The sequence below is a fragment of the Mus musculus genome, chromosome 6 (genome assembly GCF_000001635.26).
Source record: "Mus musculus strain C57BL/6J chromosome 6, GRCm38.p6 C57BL/6J".
NCBI classification, from domain to species: Eukaryota; Metazoa; Chordata; class Mammalia; order Rodentia; family Muridae; genus Mus; species Mus musculus.
The window spans coordinates 6,626,400-6,645,127 of NC_000072.6; the positions used below are offsets into that span (position 1 = coordinate 6,626,400).

The 18,728-nt window shown below is 39.8% G+C and overlaps 1 long non-coding RNA gene across 1 annotated transcript in view; it reads right to left on the bottom strand.

Moving 5' to 3' along the window:
* Positions 1-6,079: 6,079 nt before the first annotated feature.
* Positions 6,080-18,728, bottom strand: part of Gm20618 — a 50,100-nt gene continuing 37,451 nt past the window's right edge. The window contains exon 3 of the long non-coding RNA XR_868784.2: positions 6,080-7,201. This is a non-coding gene — a long non-coding RNA (predicted gene 20618). The remainder of the gene's footprint in view (positions 7,202-18,728) is intronic.

The window sequence follows — 18,728 nt, forward strand, 5'->3', positions numbered from 1 at the left end:
TGTGTCCATCTGGGGAGTCAATACGCCAAATCTCTGGACAGAAGGTCCACCTATAGGTGGCTGCTGAGGAGGCATAGGGAGGAGGCACAGAAGCTAATTCGCCTTCCTCCTCCACCTCGGCTCTTTTATTTTGTCCTTTCTGTCCACCTGATAACACTGTGTCTCCTTTCTTTTTCCTTTTTCTTTTTAAGCCCTTTTCCTCTTCTGACATACTTTCTTGTTGCTCTGTAAGGATTTTCTGACCTGTCTTGACTGCCTCTACACACAGTTTCAAACAGTAACAGAGTCCATATATCAGAACAAACAAGACCAAAACTATCAGACCTACCCACAAAGGGTCAATGGGAGAAAAAAGCATAACTACACAGCGAGGATCTATTGATCACTACACTGAGGTTATCATAGTTCCTTAACTTGTCCCCAAACCAGGAACCTTAACTTGTCCCAAAGCCGGGAACCTTTCGTTACCTTGTGCCTGCTTCCTGGCAACTTAATGCTTACCTCTATTTTATCCAAGGTCCTTCCCAAACTCCTGGGTTACTTTGTGCCTACTTCCTGGCAACTTTATGCTCACCTCTACTTTATCCGAGGTCCTTCCTAAACTCCTGGGGTCGCAAGTTTCACTCACCGTGAACTTACCCTGCCGGCAACCACTGACTGCTGAAAGTTCTGAACTCGGTGGGGGAGTCGGTTCCCCGTACGGGCCACCAATTGTCGCGCCCGCTCTCGACCAGCAAGAACTACGCGACCACCAGTCCTTCTAACAGCAGTTTATTCAGTCTTCATCTTTCTTCTTTCTCTTCATCAGTACCGTTCCCCAGCTGAAGAGTTCTGAATCCACGCCGGATCCTTCTCAACAGTCTGTTTTACGGGAACCTTTATTAACCGCTCCTTCCCAGTGATGCAGTTCTGAATCCTCCCTGTAGCAGGGGGTCTTCGCTCTTGCCTGAAGATGTTTCTTTTCCCGGGTTTTCAGCACCACTTCTTGCGCGCGCTCAACTGGCCAGGAAGAACGACGCTGCTACAGGATCCTTCTGCACACATTTATTCAGTCCTGTTTCTTCTTGTTTATATCTCCCTTGTTTATATCTCTCTTGTTTATATATCTCCCTTGTTTTTATATCTCCCCCTTGTTTTTATATCTCCCCCTTGTTTTTATATCTCCCTTGTTTTTATATCTCCCCTGTTTTTATATCTCTTGTTTATATCTCCCTTGTTTATATCTCCCCACTAATAGTAATCCTCTCTTGAATAATAATCCTCCCTCTAGCCTGGGCCTCTCACTCTTTTATACTTTCAGTTCCCATCCATGCACAGCAGGCCACGCCACCTCACCAGGCATGCAGCTTCAGCTAATCAGGGCAGCAGGGGCATATCTCCACCAAATTGGATTCACCTGTATCCTGGTACACCTGCGCAGCACTCAAGATGTTTGTGTCTTATATGAGGAAGTCAGGTGCAAGTCATATGACTTAGCTGCAGTCCCTGGCGCCTTTGGGACTGCCGCCACACCCGCTCCCCACAATAGATGAGAAAATGCCACTTCACATATGAGAGGAGCATTTACCATCTTTGATATGCTTAAGGGAGTCAAAGCAGTCTCCCCTAGGACACACAGGACTCCTTATTCAGCGAGGCAGTAAATGTTCATGTCATGAGCAAAGGTGTACAAAGTGCCAGAACACCTTAAATGAACTGCACTCTCTTCATCTGGGCTGGAAAACTGTGCTTCTATACCAATTCTTTGAAAAAGCATTTCCAGAATACCAGTAGTTTTCCATAGATTTGTGAGCAAAAATCAAATGGGTTTGGTAGTATAGATTTGGATAATTAACATCTGGAATCACCATTACAATAGCAACAGAAAATATCATGCAGCCAGTATATCTAACAAAGATATAAAAAACATGTTTTTAAAATGATAAAACTTGGCTGAGATAAGTGAAGTAATGCAATGCAGAGATAAACCATTTCTGTAGATTAGGAGACTCCATAATGTTAAGCAATACATTCTTCCCGGATAAGATACAACTCCAGAAAACCTTATCAAAATAGGTTTATTGAGGAAAAATATAAAAGTTGCAGACAGATTGAAAACCATCTCAAGAAATTTTGACTAAATTATACTTAGCAACATATAAAATATTAGTGTCATTCCTAAGTGACGTCTCCTGTTCTGTGAACGGTGTGCCACCCTCAGCCTTCAGCTCCACGAAACCTCTGAGATGTTCTGTTTTGTATTTCCTAGATTTCTGCATGAATGGAATTAAACTCATGTATTCTTTCAGATCTTGTTTCTTTTACTGTAAAATGATTTTTCCCCCCAGAATCAATGGTAACTCACCTGCTGGGTGCATCAACTAGAATCCTAATCTTGTAAGCCATATTAAATCTAAGTCCTCTGGTGGCGAATCCGCCAGGATTAGCCATCTAAACCAGGAGACACTACTAGGTACATCTTGTCCTCTCACTACCCCTGTCTGAAAGCCCCTATCCCTCTCCTACCTCCTCTTCCTCTGTCCAACCTGAAAGTCCCGCCTACTGGCCCAGTGATTGGTTCCTTTGTTCATTGGGGGAAGGTTCACAAGAAGTCACCTGAGTATGTGTGTGACTCATTCTTCTTTCCTGAGAAGCCCTCCTGGGAAAATGGAATTAACATCAAAATACAAACAGCACCAGAGCCATCCACAACACTTCCCCCTTTCTGTCCACTTAAAAGACTCTTTTATCACAGATATAAAATTGAGCACGACTATTACCATTTTGTAATTTATAAAGTACAAGGTAGACCTAACACCCAGTCCATCATTTTTGTCAATTAAATAGAACACTGTCATCAATCCTAACTTAAAAGACCTATAATTCTACACCTGACTTATATTCTGGTTTAGCTTGCATACTATCTGAAAACTATCTTCTCAAACATGTTCTCTCAATGTTAAATAGCCTGGGTTAGCTATGAGACTACAAGTAGTCTTTCAACACCGTCAGAAATCCGAGAATGGCCAATATGATCTGAAAATTTAGGAAGTCTAACACAACTTCCAGAACTAAGACAAATTGTAGAGACAGCTGCCTACCTCTACTGCCCCAGTAAGTCAGGAAATTGGAGCATCAGTCTTCAGCCTTCTGGCCCAGGATCATCTGACAGACCTTTGAAAAACAGGAATTATTAAGGACTAGCTTCTTTTGTCTTGGCAGAACTAAGCTGTCCTAACCTGTAACTTGTGTCCTTTGAAGTTGTACTGGTCTACAGGAAAGATAGGCAATTTCTGCCCAGTGGCCACCTCCAGCCTAAAGCCCAGGGAACTGGAAAGATGACTCTTCATAACTTCTTCCAGATGGATATGGGTGTTGAGATATCTTTAAAGGAGGGGGAGGGGAGGGGAAGTGTGTGGTTGGAATTAAGAAGGTCACATCAATGATTGTTTTAGTCTCTGAAGTCTGTGTCCTAACTGGATCAGGCTGGAAGTCCAAGAGATCAGCAGTTTAAGCAGGTCAGGTCAGCATGATGATGACTCACCAAGTCTTTATATTCTGTAATATACAAATCTCAAAACAAAATTTTCATATCATCAAGATAACTTTTTTGTTTGATTCCTTGGAATGTAGTTTTTCAAGGGGGTCTCCCTTTTCATATCTGATCCATATTACTCTGGAAGTTGCAGAGACACTAATCACCTTTTCTAAAAACACAATGCCAAAACCTTTCTTCCAAATCAGGATATCCTTGAGCCAGTAACCAGAAAATCTTTTACTTTGACCTTTCTCCCAGAGGAATAATATAACCACAAAACTCAAAATCACACCCATTTTGAAAATTAGAACAATCCAAAACAAAGGAAGTAAACTAAAATGCTGTGTGTGCCTGTTCTTAGGCTTTTTCTATTTTGCCATGCAGAATAATAACCCAAAATTCCCATGGAGCCCATATTAGAGAATGTGAGTTAGTTATCTTGCAGACCTGTTATACCATCTTTAAAACAATTGATTCACATTTCTATCTATACCTGCTTATAAGCAGGCAGCTAGTCAAACCAGGATTTGAACCCAAAATTCCCGTGGAGCCCACATTAGACAGAATTTGAGTATCCTGTAAGATTTATTAGAGCAATATGTGTTTATACCATCTTTAAAGTAATAATTCAAACTTTCACTAATATCTGCCTATAGGAAGCAGGTAGTTTTTACTTGTTAAGTTCTCTGCCTAGCGCAGCCATCCTGTTATACCATCTCTCTGTTGAGCTCTCTCCGGGGAACCACAGACATTATTAATTAATACCTGTTCATAGCAGGTAATTATCACTGCCTGCTCTACTTGGAGTCAGTAACTAATTTTTCCTGCCCTAGTTCCGAACCACATGTGAAATTCCCCATGTGATTGGAACAAAATCTGTATATAATTCTATCCTAAAGGTAAATAATTCCAATATTATAATTTCACAGTTAAATCAATATTTTCCCCAAGATGTACACAGCTTCCATTCTCCAGCTCTCTGACCCAGAATAGCCATCTTGTCTCTTTCCACAGCAGGGACCTCAGAGCCCTCTTTCTTTGTTTCAAGGTTCCCACACTTGAGTCCATGTAACTCATTCCAGTGCCACCTTTCTCTTACTTAGAAAATAAAACTCTAATTCTCAGGGTAATAATCTTAAATTTCTAGTAGATTCTTGCTCAACGTGTTGTTTCACCATCTCTTTTGAGAAATATTTTTTAAAATGTCATTTTCCTGTGCTAACCAGCTACTCTCTAGCCCCGGTTGTCTCTGTCTCGTGGAGATTGACCCAGAGCTCCAAAAATCTCTTCACCCAGCTCACTAAGTTCCCTCTGGCAGGTTGCTACCATGCCAGCCCCATGCTTCAACACTGCCATGGCCTTTGTGGTGCACTTCTGTGCACTTTGCTGTTGTACCTTTCTTGCTGGAACCCAGTCAAGACACTGTGTGAAATAAAGCACCATACATACTTAGTTCAGAATCAATGGTAAGTCAGTTGTTGGGCGCATCCACTAGAATCCTAATCTTGTAAGCCATATTAAATCTAAGTCCTCTGGTGTCAAATTCTGGTGGATTTGCCATCTAAACCGGGAGACACTAATAGCTACACCTTGTCCTCTCAATGTCCCCATCCAAAAGCCCACTGTAAGATGTATATACTGTTGCATACTTCAGCCATTCTTGTCTTGCTGGTTTCTGTTTCATTGTAAGAACATACATTATTTCTTTCCTCCTATTGGTGAATATTTACACCTATGGATGAACCTCAGTTATTTTTAGTTGAAGGATAACTCTTAAGGTGGGTAATTCCTTGCTGTAGAAGATTATCTTGTGTATGCTAAGATGTTAATTCTTAAGGTTAACTCTTGCTGTTAACTCTTAAGGTGGGTAATTCCTTGCTGTAGAAGATTATCTTGTGTATGCTAAGATGATAGGCTTCTGCCTCCCATATATCAGGAACACCCAGGTTAGAAGTTCTATCAGTGAAAACATCTGCAGACATTGCTAAATAGCCCTTGCAGAGGGAATGTGTGTAACTATTGCTTTGGGGTAGTATGGGATAATGGAATTCCTTGTGTACAGCGTAAAATATAAGTAACTTTTAAAGCAATTGACAAACAATTTATCCAAGAAGGTGTTTCATTTTATGCTTCCACCAGCAATATTTGACAGCCCTAGATACTCTGCATACTTGTCTACACTTAGTATTGTTAACCACTTCCATTTTAACAAGTGAACTTACAGCATTTAACAATTAATGAATAGTCATACTCATGAATGAGTATCCTCTATGGTCATTACCAAGATGTCTTCTTCACTAGGAAGTGACTTCAAGTTCTTTGTTCATTTTTAACTTGCTCTTTTTGTTACTATTTTTGGAAGTTTTTTTTTTTTATAAACTCTACACATGACTTTCCTAACACATATGAGCTCCAAATATTTTTCTCAGCCCATAGCTTACTTATCAATGCATTTAGGGATGTCTATTGAGAGACAAAAATCACTACTTCATTTTGAATTCTAAATAAAATAAAATAAAATCTTTTTCTCTTCCACACAATTTGAGTATAATAACCAGTGGCTTTTTGTTTTTGTTATTTTGTTGTTGTTGTTGTTGTTGTTGGCTTTTGTTGTTGTTGTTTTGTTATTTTAGAGGAAATGCTATAGAGTTATATTGACAAACACGGCCTGGTAAAGGCATAATAGGTGACAGGTAGACAAGAATAGGTGGGACAGAGTAGAGTACTCAGAAGAAAACAGACGATGATATGGACACATGTATCAAATCATTCAGTGATGATGCATGGTGCTTCCAAGATTGGGTGGCCACCTGCAGCTGGATGGAATTAGATCTGTACCCTTTACACTGAAAAAAAAAATGATTCAGAGTGCATCAGAGTCCTTAGTGTACAACCTGAAACCCTGACTAGAGGAAAACAGATAGTGCAGGTCAAGACTTAGGTACAGGAAACAGTTTTCTGAGAACTCCAACAGCAGAGGAAACAGCCCTAGGAATCAACAAATGGGATTATACGAAATTTAAAAACTTCTGCATAAGTCTCACACCCAAAAATGTCCCAACCAACCAAACCCAAAATCTAGCAGTAGAGCAAACAGCCTACAAATGGGATAAAATCCTTGCAGGTACTAATTAAGGCAGAGGGATACCAGAATTTGTAAGGAGCTATAAAAATTAAATACCTCCTAACAAAACTGCCAATCAACAACTGGAATAATGAAATGAATTGGCAATTCTCAAAACAAACAAACAACAATTCCACAAATGACTAATAATTTTTTTTAAATCTTCAACGTCTATAGCAAGTATGGAAATGCAAATTAAAATTATTCTGAGACAGCACTCCACCCCAGTCAGAATGGCTATCATCAGGCATGTGAGAACAGATGCTGGTGAGGATATAGGGAAAGAATTCATGACAGATGGCAATACAAACAAGTAAAGCTATTGTGGAGACCAGTGTGGTCATTTCTCCAACAGGCAAAAACCAGGACTCCTGCACAACACAGCTATACCACTCTTGGATCTATACTGAACTGGCTCCATATCCTACCACAGAGACGCACGCACCTCCATGTTTGTTGCCATTCTTTTCCAATGGTGAGGAAATGGAAGCATCCCAGGTGGTGTTAAGAGGTGATTAGATGATGAAATGTGAAGCTTGTACCAATGGAATTTCATTCAGCTGTAAAGAAAAATGGGATAATGAACAAATTCAGAAATATGGATGCATCTGGAAATGATAATATTAACTGAGGTCAGCCAAATTTGGAAAGGCAAAAATTCTATTTTCTCTCTCATATGTTGATCATAGCCTGTACTGTATATATGTATGAATTTTGTAAAGTTAGTTAAAAAATAAAAAACAGAAAAAAGACTAAGAAAGGGCATAAGGAGTTCTGAGAAATGTGAGGTGGGGTAAGGCAAGAGTGTTTACATGGCTTGAAAGGAAATGGGCTGTTCCAAAGGAGAAGACAAAAAAAGATTAGAGCAAATCTATAAAAACACCCTACCACAATGATCTTATATTTATATCTTAGCTTAAAAGGTGGGGTGGTATAGAATTTCCTCTCTGTTTTTGCATAATGCTGAGCCCTGGGCCTATAAAGTAAAATTTTCTGAGCCCAAAAAGATGTCAACATACCTACAAGCTAAACTGCCCAGAATATGCACAAGGATTGTTTCTATGCAAGCTTCTATCAGCAAAATTGGAGGTTTGTGATTGGTTAATCAGGTCATTTAGCAGAGAGTGCAGAATTATCATGTTTATTTCAACAAAGCTACATTGGTCTTAAGGTAATGGCTATGCTATGGGCACTCTAAAAATCCCTCAAATCGTGTCTCTTGAAGATCAAAGTGAGGGGCTAGTCTATCAGAGCCAACCCATTATCTTTGAAAGGAGACAACAAAATCCAGCAGTAAGCAATATTACACCCACAACAATGGGTAAGCAAACAAAAGTTCCTAGGCATATCCAAATCAGGAAATGAGAGATTTCTTCTGTATGTATGCTATACCTCAGTAAAAAGTAAGGGGGGAAAAGAAGAAGCATGAAGAAGTTTGAGCATTCTAGTGTGTATGCATGAGGGAGGGAGTCACAGTCTCCCCTCGATCCCTAATGGAGGAGCTATGGAGAGTTGAAGGAAAGTTAGTTATAAGGATGTGGCCTCTGGCAGGTCAGTGGATGGCCCCACACAGAGGAGTATATAGACAGCATAATTTGACTCTATAGATTATGAAAGAAAAGGAGGAGAGGGAGGAAGGAGAGGGGAAGGGAAAAGAAGAAGAGGATTTGCATCCCTAGGGAGTATGGGGAAGATGGTAGATTTGGGAGGACTTGGTAAGGTGGGAGGTGAATGTGATCAAAATACAGTCTATGAAATTCACAAAATTTTAATAAAGTATTTTAAAGAGGCAGATAATAGTTTATACAATTGTCTAGGAAGGTGTGCAGAATAATATGTTTCACCATGCCCGAGAGGCAGAAGGTGTTCTGCGTCTCACAGAAGAATAGTGCTGACAGAGTCAGCAATGCAGAGTCATTTTGAACTGAAATTTCAGAGTTCTGTGAAGCTGTAGAATCTATCAAGTGAGTTATATAAAGTCCTTTAAAGACAAACTTCTTATTAGTAATACTTTACAGAAAGTTAGAATTTGAGTATTTTTACAAAATATTTTTTTAACCTGAATTTTTTTAAATCATATTTTAAATAAGCATGGTTTGGGTTCATCAGACAGTTTAAACTGTATTTGAAAAGTTTTGGGTTCAATAAAACTCAAACTGCTTTTTGCCAGCACCTTTTCCTCTAATTTTAAAAACCATATGTATTTTAAAGGAAATTTAACCCATGTGTTTTTGATTTATATACATTTAAATAATCAAAATGGTATTTTTTACAAGCTTGTTGATGTCAAATTAGCTTTTTGAGCTCTTTAAAGAGACTTTTCTTCTAAAAACAAGAAGCAATGTTTTGCCAAGTATAAATACATTTCAACACCAAGAGCCCCATGTTAGCTTGTAACTGCAAACCTCTGATTTGGAGTCCTTTTTGTGTCTGGCAGAGTTGAAACCATTTCTGCTCACCACAGTACTAGGGCCTGGATTCCCTTCATAATGAAATAAATATATTAAGTCTGTAAAAGTAACAAAAATGAGGATGGTTTTTCAAACATTTCAAGAAATTATTGGTGGCATAAAAGCTGTGTAACTAAATGGAACATGTGTTCACACAGCTGTCAGTAATTTATTAAGATTCTGTCATTGACATGGCCCTGGGAAGCTTGGGAGATGGTAGAACAAATGCTTTTCTACCTCAAAATTAAGAACTTAAATCTTTCAAATTTGCCTGGTTGTTATTATTATTATTATTATTATTCACTAAAATAAGGAGAATCTTAGAAAGTCCAGGTGAGTGATGTTTTAGTGGGATAAAATTTTAGTTAGGTTTTAGAATTTTCAGATATGACATATGTCTTCAGGAGAACTGATTAAGAATGAGAGGAACTGGTGTATCAGACAGACAGCAGAGCTATTTATCTTCTGCATATGTCTCCCTCTTTAATTTTAGATATGCATTGAATACCACATATCGGCCAAGAAGGCTTTTTTTTTTTTTCCTGATTATGGATATGTGTCTGGGAGTGTGTTTCCAGATGAGATGGATTGAGCTGTAGGGGGTGTCTCTGATCCCTTGATCAGGAATGTGTGTGTGAATGCTGAAGGTCCTGTTCCCCAGTTGGTTCTTGATCAATCAATAAAGATGCTAGCAGCCAATGAGCTGAGTCTTCCAGTTTTCCCACAGGCCGGCTAGCAGACACAAGAGAAGAAAGTTTCACCCTGCTTTGAACAGAGAAAGAGCCACCAGTCAAGTGTGATCTAGGCTGAAGTGGGCATTGGCCAATTCCCCAACTTGCCTTGGGTAGCAGGCAGGGATTTAGAAACATTATTAAGCTGAGGGCAGATAGGATGTTGAGCTCGGACTATAGGAAACTGAGCAACTAAAGTTGAGGGCCGATTTAGAGATGTTGAGCTGGGAGTGAAAAGAAAGGCCCATGGACTAGGAAGGCTTAGAAGAGCCTGGCCATTGAGGAAAGCATATTAAAAATAAGTTAATGTATGTGTGTGCTTCATCTGAGAATCCGAAGGAAACCTGGGCTGGTAGCATAGTCCACTTGGAGATTAAAGCAGGGTAGCAAAAGCTACACACTACATTGATCCAGGGAACTCCACTCTAACCCTGCATGAGAAGCCCCCATCTGAGGGTCTGGATAGAGCAGAGGCAGAAGGAAAGGAGAGTGCTCTACTCCACATTCCACAAGAGTTGGAACAACTAGTCTGCTCTTGCCCCTCAACACCAGAGCTCTGCTTTCTTTGGCCTTTGAACTTTGAGATATATACCAGTGATTCTCTGCTTTTTCCATTTGGCCTTCACCTTAACACTGAAAATTGCACCAGTAGCTTCACTGGTTTTGAGACATTAGGACTCAGTCTGAGGGATACCACCTGCTTCTCAGGCTCTCCGGGTTGACAGGGAACTTCACAGTCTCCATCATCTCATGAGGTAATCTCTCTCTCTCTCTCTCTCTCTCTTTCTCTCTCTCTCTCCCCAGAAATGATAATAAAATGTATGTAGAGTGGAATAAATAAAATCATTGAACCTTATCATTTAGCATAAGTAATCACTGAGTATCTACCATGTCAGACATTGTTCTATTTGCTTGAGATGTGCTGATAAACAAGAAAGTCACATACAAAACCCTCTGCACCACAGTTCACATTTGTTAAAAGTTTTATATTCAGTATGACTAAGAGAATCTAATACCCCCCCCCCCCACTGTCAAGCACACACACAATAATTAACTCAGAGCAGGATAAGGCTGGAGAACCACAAACGATATGAAGGAAGAGTGAGCGGATGGAAAGGTGATAAATAATACAGGAGCAAAACTCAACAACATTCCAAATTTGTTCAGTGCAAAAAACATTGATCTGTTACTGAATTTGAAAAAAAAATTTTTTTGGAAAAAGCAGAAAGTATTAATTAAAGTTGGCGAGTTTGATAAACAAAGGGATTTTTGCCCGATCCCAAATCTGCTTCTCTTCATGTTTGACTGTAAGCCATCTCCCTGTGTGTAAGTCAGCACATCCTGTTCATAGTTTAACAGTGTGGCACTTTCCAGATAAGATCCTAATCTTTCCTTTCGTATTACATGCTGTCTGGTAGTCAGGCTGCTGAATTGAACTCAAGGATGCTTTTAGATCAGTGCCATGAAATAGGCAATTCACTGTATCTCCATAAAGCATATTACTGTCCCTTGGAGAATGATACCCAACAGAAATAGTAGAGAGCAACTTATCTAGCATCTAACAAGCATTTCTTTTCCCAGGATGGGAGGCATGGCATGTAAGTCTTAGCATTACAGAACCATCACAATGAGTACATTGTAAAGCAGCCCACGCCAACCATTGTGACTGGAAAACCTATACTACAGCACCTGCCCTTGAAAGCCTCAGACAGTTGAAGTTCTATTTCAAACAAAATGGAGTGAACAGTCCAATTTTCTGGAAATGCCAAGGAGAGAAGCCTCTGTAGGTTTATTTCATGGGAAGAGGAATATTTGGCACTGTATATGAGGCTAGAGTAGATTTCTGTTGGGAGACTTTGTGGCTGGCTCTTCTAGGTCCACAGGATCAAGGTCACTACCAGGCATTCATATTGGCTTACAGCATCCTGAGTTTTGCATTGGGTTATGCTATAGTCTCTCAGAAGTATTGATAAAGGTGCCATAGCAGGAAGGACTTGCACACAGATGATTATTTGGTCAGCAACATGGTTGTTTGCTATTCTCTGCTGCAAACAGATTAAATATTTATGGAAGCTGCTGATCCTGAGACTGTGGAATACATGAAAGACGTGACTGGACCTTAAACATGTCCTTGGGGACATGCTTTAGATTTCTTATGAAGCCATAAGTGTGTATGACTTGGAATCTTTTCTGGCTTCTATAGGACTCTATAGGATGGTTTATCAATAGACAATCAATGCACAACATGTTAGGGATTCATGAGTGGGAAATGCCATCAAAATGCTTATTTCCGAATTTATCAGCCAGTAGAATTTTTCTTGGAAATTTTAGCACACATGTAACTATAACTGTTCTTATCTTTCACTTTTCCTACAGTGCTCAGTAGATCAGCATCACTTCAGAATGATGAAACTTTGAGGATAAGTTACATCATTTACACACACACACACACACACACACACACACACACACTATTCTTTGAGAATTTTATGCAACATATTTTGATCTTATACATAATCCCTTCCACAACCCTTCAGAGATGAACTTGACCTACTTCCATAACTTTATGTCATTTTCCCTGAATCAAGGCTAATTTAGGCTGCCCAGATATTCTTGAATGTGAAGCCTTTAACTGAAGCATGACCAACTCATCAGGGGTGCAAATTTAGAAAAAAACAATCCTTTCTCTCTCAGCAGATGGCAATTGCCAAAAGCTCTGTAAGCAGGAGTGGGACTTCCTGCCCAGCCACCTTCTCAGTGCTGGGAGTGGGCCAGGCATGCGCTTGTACAGCTCTTGTGCATGCTAAGCTGACATCAGTTTGTTTGTTTTTTAATTTCTGACAACTTACTCATTAGTCTTAAAGATTTATCTTTGATGGAACTTAGAGGTAGAATCTCTCATCCAGAACAGCCTATATCGACATAGGGACAGCATCTGGGGGAGCCATCTTGGTTCCCGGATCCCTGCAAGACTAGTCTGAGCAGGTGAGAGTGTGGACTACAGAAGCTAACAGCTTCTGGGACAGGCTGAAGCCACAGAGCTTCTGACTGAGACCAAGTTTCGGGCTCCAGACATCCGGGCACCTTCCCTGCCAGGGGAGAGGTGTCTGCCCCGCCCAGGAGGGCTTTGCCACAGCATCTGGGGAAGTCATCTTGGTTCCCGGATCCCACCAAGACTAATCTGCGGAGGTGAGAGTGTGGACTACTGAAGCTACACAGATTTTGGGACAAGCCCTGTTTCGGGCCTTCATCTTCTGCCAGGAGGCAGGTCCGAACGCCAGATATCTGTCCACCTTCCCTGGAAGAGGAGAGCTTGCCTGCAGAGAGTGCTCTAACTACTGAAACTCAGGAGAGAGCTAGACTCCCAGGTCTGCTGCTAGAGGATAACAGAATCACGAGAGGAACAAGCTCTAACCAGATACAACTATAACAACTAACTCCAGAGATTACCAGACGGCAAAAGGCAAATGTAAGAATCTTACTAACAGAAACCAAGACCACTCACCATCATCAGCCAGCACTCCCACCTCAGCCAGTCCTGGGCAGCCCAACACACCCGAAAAGCTAGACCCGGATTTAAAAGCATATCTCATGATGATGGTAGAAGACATCAAGAAGGACTTTAATAACTCACTTAAAGAAATACAGGAGAACACTGCTAAAGAGTTACATATCCTTAAAGAAAAACAGGAAAACACAACCAAACAGGTAGAAGTCCTTAAAGAAAAACAGGAAAACACATCTAAACAGGTGATGGAAATGAACAAAACCATACTAGGCCTAAAAAGGGAAGTAGACACAATAAAGAAAACCCAAAGTGAGGCAACGCTGGAGATAGAAACCCTAGGAAAGAAATCTGGAACCATAGATGTGAGCATCAGCAACACAATACAAGAGATGGAAGAGAGAATCTCAAGCGCAGAAGATTCCATAGAGAACATGGGCACAACAATCAAAGAAAATGCAAAATGCAAAAAGATCCTAATTCACAACATCAAGAAAATCCAGGACACAATGAGAAGACCAAACCTATGGATAATAGGAATAGATGAGAATGAAGATTTTCAACTTAAAGGGCCAGCAAATGTCTTCAACAAAATTATAGAAGAAAAGTTCCCAAATCTAAAGAAAGAGATGCCCATGAACATACAAGACGCCTACAGAACTCCAAATAGACTGGACCAGAAAAGAAATTCCTCTCGACACATAATAATCAGAACAACAAATGTACTAAATAAAGATAGAATATTAAAAGCAATAATGGAAAAAGGTCAAGTAACATATAAAGGCAAGCCTATCAGAATTACACCAGATTTTTCACCAGAGACTATGAAAGCCAGAAGAGCCTGGACAGATGTTATACAGACACTAAGAGAACACAAATTCCAGCCCAGGCTACTATACCCAGCCAAACTCTCAATTACCATAGATGGAGAAACCAAAGTATTCCATGACAAAACCAAATTCACACATTATCTCTCCACAAATCCAGCCCTTCAACGGATAATAACAGAAAAAAAAAAAATACAAGGATGGAAACTACATCCCAGAAAAAGCAAGAAAGTAATCCTTCAACAAACCTAAAAGAAGAGAGCCACAAGAAATGAATGCCAACTCTAACGACAAAAATAATAGGAAGCAACAATTACTTTTCCTTAATATCTCTTAATATCAATGGACTCAATTCCCCAATAAAAAGACATAGACTAACAGACTGGCTACACAAACAGGACCCAACATTTTGCTGTTTACAGGAAACCCATCTCAGGGAAAAAGACAGACACTACCTCAGAGTGAAAGGCTGGAAAACAATTTTCCAAGCAAATGGTCTGAAGAAACAAGCTGGAGTAGCCATTCTAATATCTAATAAAATCAACTTCCAATGCAAAGTTATTAAAAGAGGCAAGGAGGGACACTCATACTCATCAAAGGTAAAATCTTCCAAGAGGAACTCTCAATTCTGAATATCTATGCTTCAAATGCAAGAGCAGCCACATTCATTAAAGACACTTTAGTAAAGCTCAAAGCACACATTGCACCTCACACAATAATAGTGGGAGACTTCAACCCACCACTTTCATCAATGGACAGATCATGGAAACAGAAACTAAACAGGGACACGGTGAAACTAACAGAAGTTATGAAACAAATGGATTTAACAAATATCTACAGAACATTTTATCCTAAAACAAAAAGATATACCTTCTTCTCAGCAACTCATGTTACCTTCTCCAAAATTGACCATATAATTGGTCACAAAACAGGCCTCAGCAGATACAAAAATATTGAAATTGTCCCATGCATCCTATCAGACCACCATGGACTAAGGCTGATCTTCAATAACAACACAAATAATAGAAAGCCAATATTCACGTAGAAACTGAACAACACTCTTCTCAATGATTACTTGGTCAAGGATGAAATGAAGAAAGAAATTAAAGACTCTTTAGAGTTAAATGAAAATGAAGACACAACATACCTAAACTTATGGGACACAATGAAATCATTTCTAAGAGGAAAACTCATAGCTCTGAGTGCCTCCAAAAAGAAACTAGAGAGAGCACACACTAGCAGCTTGATAACATACCTAAAAGCTCTAGAACAAAAGGAAGCAAATTCACCCAAGAGGAGTAGACAGCAGGAAATAATCAAACTCCGGGGTCAAATCAACTAAGTGGAAACAAGAATTGCTATTCAAAGAATCAACCAAGCCAGGAGCTGGTTCTTTGAGAAAATCAACAAGATAGACAAACCCTTAGCCAGACTCACTAGAGGGCACAGGGACAGCATCCTAATTAACCAAATCAGAAATGAAAAGGGAGACATAGCAACAAATCCTGAAGATTCTTCTACAAAAGGCTATACTTAACAAAGCTGAAAAACATGGATGAAATGGACAAATTTCTAGACAGATACCAGGTACCAAAGTTAAATCAGGAACAGATTAATGATCTAAACAGTCCTATATCCCCTAAAGAAATAGAAGCAGTCATTAATAGTCTCCCAGCCAAAAAAAGCCCGGGACCAGATGGGTTTAGTGCAGAGTTCTATCAGACCTTCAAAGAAGATCTAATTCCAGTTCTGCACAAACTATTCCACAAAATAGAAACAGAAGTACTCTACCCAATTCATTCTATGAATCCACAATTACTCTGATACCTAAACCACAGAAAGACCCAACAATGATACAAAACTTCAGACCAATTTCCCGTATGAATATCGATGCAAAAATACTCAATAAAATTCTCGCTAACCGAATCCAAGAACACATCAAAACAATCATCCATCTTGACCAAGTAGGTTTCATTTCAGGGATGCAGGGATGGTTTAATATATGGAAATTCATCAACGTAATCCATTATATAAACAAACTCAAAGACAAAAACCACATGATCATCTCGTTAGATGTGGAGAAAGCATTTGACAAAATTCAACACCCATTCATGATAAAAGTCTTGGAAAGATCAGGAATTCAAGGCCCATACCTAAACATGATAAAAGCAATCTACAACAAAGCAGTAGCCAACATCAAAGTAAATGGTGAAAAGCTCCAAGCAATCCCACTAAAATCAGGGACTAGACAATGCTGTCCACTCTCTCCATACCTCTTCAACATAGTACTTGAAGTCCTAGCCAGAGCAATACGACAACAAAAGGAGATCAAGGGGATACAAATTGGAAAGGAAGAAGTCAAAATATCACTTTTTGCAGATGATATGATATTATATATAAGTGACCCTAAAAATTCCACTAGAGAACTCCTAAACCTGATAAACAGCTTCAGCGAAGTAGCTGGATATAAAATTAACTCAAATAAATCAATGGCCTTTCTCTACACAAAGGATAAATGAACTGAGAAAGAAATTAGGGAAACAACGCCCTTTTCAATAGTCACAAATAATATAAAATACCTTGGTGTGATTCTAACTAAGGAAGTGAAAGATCTGAATGATAAGAACTTCAAGTCTCTGAAGAAAGAAATTGAAGAAGATCTCAGAAGATGGAAAGATCTCCCATGCTCATGGATTGTCAGGATCAATATGGTAAAAATGGCTATCTTGCCCAAAGCAATCAACAGATTTAATACAATCCCCATAAAAATTCCAACTCATTTCTTCAACGAATTAGAAAGGGCAATCTGCAAATTCATCTGGAATAACAAAAAACCTAGGGTAGCAAAAACTCTTCTCAAGGATAAAAGAACCTCTGGTGGAATCACCATGCCGAACCTAAAGCTGTACTACAGAGCAATTGTGATAAAAAAAAACTGCATGGTAGTGGTATAGCAACAGACAAGTAGACCAATGGAATAGAATTGGAGACCCAGAAATGAACCCACACACCTATGGTCACTTGATCTTTGACAAGAGAGCTAAAACCATCCAGTGGAAAAAAGACAGCATTTTCAACAAATGGTGCTGGCACAACTGGTGGTTTTCATGTAGAAGAATGCGAATCAATCCATTCCTATCTCCTTGTACTAAGGTCAAATCTAAGTGGATCAAGGAACTGCACATAAAACCAGAGACAGTGAAACTTATAGAGGAGAAAGTGGGGAAAAGCTTTGAAGATACGGGTACCGGGTAAAATTTCCTGAATAGAACAGCAATAGCTTGTGCTGTAAGATTGAGAATCAAAAATGGGATCTCATAAAATTGCAAAGCTTCTGTAAGGGAAAAGACTCCGTCAATAAGACAAAAAGGCGACCAACAGATTATGAAAGGATCTTTACCTATCCTAAATCAGATAGGGGACTAATAGCCAATACATATAGAACTCAAGAAGGTGGACTCCAGAAAATCAAATATCCCCATTAAAAATGGGGCTCAGAGCTAAACAAAGAATTCTCACCTGAGAAATACCTAATGGCCGAGAAGCACCTGAAATAAATATTCAGCATCCTTAATCATCAGGGATATATAAATCCAAACAACCCTGAGGTTCCACCTCACACCCGTCAGAATGGCTAAGATCAAAATTCAGGTGACAGCAGATGCTGGTGAGGATGTGGAGAAAGAGGAACACTCCTCCATTGTTGGTGGGATTACAAGCTTGTACAACCACTCTGGAAATCAGTCTGGCCGTTCCTCAGAAAATTGGACATAGTACTACCAGAGGATCCCACAATACCTCTCCTGGGCATATACCCAGGAGATGTTCCAACCGATAAGAAGGACACATGCTCCAGTATGTTCATGGAAGCCAAATTTATAATAACCAGAAGCTGGAAAGAACCCAGATGCCCCTCAACAGAGGAATGGATACAGAAAATGTGGTACATTTACACATTGGAGTACTACTCAGTTATTAAAAAGAATGAATTTATGAAATTCCTAGGCAAATGGATGGACCTGGAGGGCATCATCCTGAGTGAGGTAACCCTATCACAAAAGAACGCACATGATATGTACTCACTGATAAGTGGATATTAGCCCAGAAACTTAGAATACCCAAGATATAAGATACAATTTGTAAAACACATGAAACTCAAGAAGAATGAAGACCAAAGTGAGGACACTTTGCCCCTTCTTAGAATTGGCAACAAAACACCCATGGAAGGAGTTACAGAGACAAAGTTTGGAACTGAGATGAAAGGATGGACCATGTAGAGACTGCCATACCCAGGATCCATCCCATAATCAGCCTCCAAACGCTGACACCATTGCACACACTAGCAAGATTTTGCTGCAAGGACCCAGATATAGCTGTTTGTCGTGAGGCTATGCCAGGGCCTAGCAAACACAGAAGTGGATGCTCATAGTCAGTTATTGGATGGATCACAGGGCCCCCAATGGAGGAGCTAGAGAAAGTACCCAAGGAGCTAAAGGTGTCTGCAACCCTATAGGTTGAACAACAATATGCACTAACCAGTACCCCCCGGAGCTCGTGTCTGTACCTGCATGTGT